This window comes from Dipodomys ordii, unplaced genomic scaffold, assembly GCF_000151885.1.
Source record: "Dipodomys ordii isolate 6190 unplaced genomic scaffold, Dord_2.0 Scaffold184, whole genome shotgun sequence".
Classification (NCBI taxonomy): Eukaryota; Metazoa; Chordata; class Mammalia; order Rodentia; family Heteromyidae; genus Dipodomys; species Dipodomys ordii.
Genome location: NW_012267400.1, coordinates 470,081 through 474,858, shown reverse-complemented (window position 1 = coordinate 474,858; position 4,778 = coordinate 470,081).

Sequence of the window (4,778 nt, the reverse complement as noted above, 5' to 3'; positions counted from 1 at the left end):
CGCGGCGCGCACGCACTCACACACACTCACACACACACACGCATGCATGCACGCACACACATGCACACACGCATGCATGCACATGCACGCACGCCCACACGTGCTGGCCCGCGATCCCGCGCTGACACGCAGCCGCAACCACAGCCAGGGGGGCTCGGACCTTGCCACCCACCCGTGTCACGTACAGGAAGCAACGCAACGGCCACCGATTGCTCCTTCCAGCCACAAAGCACACACAGACATCCACGTCCACGGGAGCGCGCGCGCGCACATGGACAACAGGAGAGCAACTTGCCCACAGTGCCCGAGTGAATCACTGACACGCAACCATGGCAGGCCCCACAGATGACACACACACATCGCCGCACACAACACACACAGATCCACGCCGACAAGCAAGCACAAGCACCTACTGACACGTTCCCGCAGGACATAAGCACACCAGACACACTGCCAGACACCAACACAGGCCAGTCAAAATACCATGACAGACACATTGCCCCCCCCCACAGGCCTAGACGCACAAAGAGATGGCAATCGGCACTCAGACACTGCTGCCTGGGTTGTCATAATTCAGTACTGGGGTACATGCTGTTACCTGGATGCACCCCTCAGGCTCAGGGCGCCCTCACCCACAGCTTTAGGAGGGTTCTTGTGTGCTGATACTAGGGCTTGAACTCAGGGCCTATGTGTTTTTCCTTGGCTTTTTCACTCAAGGATGGCACTTTACCACTTGAGCCATCACTTCATTGGAGATAATAAGAGACACACAGATATTTCTGCCCGGGCTGGCTTTGAACTGTGCTAATCAGATCTCAGCCTCCTGAGTAGCTAGGATCACAAGCATGAACCACCCCAAATTTTGATACTTAGATGGCTGGCAGCTTCCTCCCACCTCCCTGAGACGCCTCAGGCAGTGTCACACCAGGTCCCTCGGGGGCTCTAGATCACAGAAGCCCAGAGTGTGTGTGTGTGTGTGTGTGTGTGTGTGCGCGCACACGCACACACCAATACTGGAGTTTGAATTCAGGGCCTGGGCACTGTTAGCGTTTTCACTCAAGGTGGATGCTCTACCACTTGAGCCACAGCTCTACTCTCAATTTCTTGCTAGTTAATTGGAGATGAGTCTCTTGGATTTGAACCATGATTCTCAGATCTCAGCCTCCTGAGTAACTAGGATTACTGGTATGAGCCACTGCTGCCCCCCCCCTTTGCCAGCCCTCGGGCTTGAACTCTGGGCATGGGCACTGTTCCTGAGCTTCTTTTGCTCAAGGCTAGTATGCTACCATTTGAGCCACAGCGCCACTTCAGCTTTTTCGGTTTATGTGGTACTGAGGAATCGAACCCAGGGCTTCATGCATGCTAGGCAAGTGCTCTACCACTGAGCCACAGTCCCTGCCCCCTTTTCCTTTTTTCTTGTTTTGTAGCGCAGGCTACCCTCAAATCTCCTGCCTTACCTCTCCAGTGCCAGGATTATAGGTGGACACTACCAGGCCCAACGGTTCCAGTCTTTCTTGTAGGCCTCCTAACTCTGAACTTCCAAAGTTGAAAGGAAGATAATGCTGTGCGTGGTGGTGCATGCCTGTAATCTCAGCACTCAGGAGACTGTGACAGGAGGATCTAGAGTTTAGAAGGGCTGGAGACTCTGGATCAGGGGCAGAAGGAGAAGCTTTGGTGACCCCTGGGGTGAGTGGAGATGGTGCCCACAGCCTCCAGGCACCTCATGTCAGGACAGGACCAACTCCCACCTAAATTCCAGGTGCTGCACGCCTGCCGGGCCTAGAAGCTGTGGCAATTCTCAGCTGTGTTGTCTGGTTGAGGCGTTGGTATCTGTGGGTGTGGGTGTGCATGCGTGTTTATGTGAGTATGTAGCGGCCTGTGGCTGCGCCCACTGAACCCCTGTATGCAGGCTCATGTGTGTGTGTGTGTGTGTGTGTGTGTGTAAGCATCCCTTACAAATATCGTGCTCCTCATTTGTCCCTAAAGCAAGGTAGGTGCCAAGTTAAGGGTCCATGATGTCTGCCACAGGTTCCAGTGGCATCTGGGGACAGACAAGGGACACAACCTGGGGCACAGTCAGGGTCTGTGTTTCTGAGTATACACATACGGGGGTGTCTGTGAGCCAGATGAGTGTTTTGCAAACACTAGTGGGCACAAGACTGAACACTGGCCTGGGATGGATGAGCACTCCATGGGGTGCTGGGCGGGAGTTCAGTCTGACAGGAAGTGGGGGCCATGGCAACACCGGGTGAGTGTGTGGGTCTTCCTCACCCCCAGGGCCTGCTGGGGGCAGGGAGTGCTTAGATATTTGTGACAGGGATATCCCAGCATGCATCTGGGTCTCCCCATATGTCCCACAGTGGGGGTGGCCAAAGTGGGTGTTCTACAAGGGTCCTAGGAAGCAGAAAGAACCGGGCAGTGTGGCTCATGCCTGTAATCCCAGCTATTCAGAAGGCTGAGATCTAAGCATCCCAGTTCAAAGCCAATCCTGGGCAGACAAATCTGAGACCCACTTCTCCCCCACGATGAACCACCAAAACACCAAAGCAGAGCTGTGGTTCGAGTGGTAGAGCGCTAACCTTGGATGAAAAAGTAAGCAAGAGCGAGAGGTCCTGAGTTCAAGCCCAAGTCCAGACAAGAAATAAAAAGAAGGCTGGCACTGGGGGGGGAACTCTGTCTGAGATGGTACCCCTGAGGTACCCAGATGACCAGAGGGGGGGCACATGGAAAAGGATGTGGTTCTTCTGCGTGCACGTGTATGTGTGTGATTCTGAGTGTGTCACCCAGGTTGGCGTGTGGGGCTGTGTGTGAGCGGGAAGGAGAGAGGGGGCTCTCTGGGGCTGTAAGGTTGTACATCCGTCTGTCTGTGTGTCTGTCCTTTGGGCTTGTCGCCATAGCTGGCCTGACCGCTGCCGCCGGCCGCCACGGAGGGAGGGAGGACGCAGCCCAGCCGCAGCGGGGCCTGGGGAGGGAGGGAATCGATATGTCCTTAAAAATTCAAGGGCTTCTCGTAAACAGAAACTTTTAACACCGGTTAAAGTTTCAGTCTGTGAGGAGGGGGAGGGGGCTCCCGGAAGGACAGGGCAGGTCCAGGAGTGGGGGGCATGAAGCAGAAAAGGGCTCCACAGGGGTTCAGAAAAGGGGTGATCTCGATTGTGGGGTGCAAGCATGGGAAACCAAGAGGAACCATGAGGGGAGGGTGGGTAGGAAGGGTCTGGGGGCTTCAGAGGAAGGAAGAGGAGGCTGGAGACAGGTGGGCCTAGCAAGGCTTGGATGTCTGGCAGGAGAGGGGAGGGGAAGATATTTTGGGGATCAGGGTGAGAGGACACTGGCTGTGCTAGGACCCTAGATGAATCTGGAGGCTGGAGGCTTGGGGACCTCTGTGGGTGTGGGTGTGGGTGTGGGTGTGTGCATGCACACGCCAGTCCTAGGGTCTGAACTCAGGGCCTGATGCCATCCCTGAGCTTTTGTGCTGAAGGCTAACACTTGGGCCACAGCTCCACTTCTGACTTTAGTGGTTGTTGTTTTGGTTTTCTTTTTTCTTCTTTCTTTTTGGTAGATAATTGAAGGTAAGAGGCTCCAGGACCTTCCTGCCCTGTCTGGCTTCAAACCACAATCCACAGATCTCAGCCTCCTGAGTAGCTAGGATGACAGGCGTGAGCCATCAGTGTTCAGCTTTGAAGATAGGTTTTGGGGGCTTCGTGGCTGTAGGTGAGGGGACACTGGGTGTGCTGGGCACCTGTGTGAATCTGGCAGGAGGCTTGGGGGCCTCTTGGGAGTCAAGGGGGCCCCTTTTGTCCTCTGCAAACAGCAGAAGCCCCCCAACCCCCAGCCCACCTTGTCTTTATGCTGACTCCACACAAAGCCCCCTCCTCACTGCCAGCTGGGAGGGCTCCCATGGGAAGGCAGAGAGACTGCTGGGGGGGACACCCCCACTTTCTCCTTATGCCCCTCATAGCCCTGATCTTAGGGCACACCTGGCCCTGGAGGGATGGAGGGGGGCTGCTGTCAGGGGGCTTGGCACAGCTGGGGTTCCACAGCTGGAATCCCCCCCCCGCATTCCTCCCTGGCGGAGCTGCCCACCTGGCCGCAGCTGGCAGCAGGTGTGTTCTTTGCCATGCAGGTGGGGGGAGGGGGAGGCGGGAGAAGTAGGCGCATGGCACTACCTGGCTAGGATGCCAGGAGCGGTGCGGGGGGAGGGCTGGAACATCTGGGCTCTGGCAGCTCTGTCCCGGGCCACGGAAGGTGGGGCAGGCAGTGCCTGGGCCCCAGGGCTGCTTGGCAGCTGGACAGGTCTCTCGGGGAGGTGGGCAAAACACTTGGCATGGAGAACTAGGCTGTAGGTGCTGCCAGGCTGAGAGAAAGGGGTGTTCTGAGTCTATCCGTCTGGCAGGACTGGGATCCCTATTTCCTAAGAGGGTCCCTTTGCGTAGCCCTGCAGACCTGGGGTCCTAGCCTTATATCCACTGCCCGCCCCCCTTCAGGGCTGAGAGCCCCAAACTGGGACTGGGTGCACACTCCCATTTCTGAGGCACACCTGGCAGGACTCTCATGGCCACATGGCACACATGTGGGGCCAGGCAGAGGGCTCCCACGCCACCCACACCCACTGGGGTCTCAGCAGCACAAGCAGGCAGACACGGAAATCCACCCCTCCCCCTGTTCTTCCGCCTCCCCTCCTCCTCCTTGTTTTTCTCTCCTGCTTCTTCCTTCTGTTCTCCTTCCCTCTTCCTCCTCCTCTCTCCCTCCTCCTCCTCCTCCTCCTCCTCCTCCTCCTC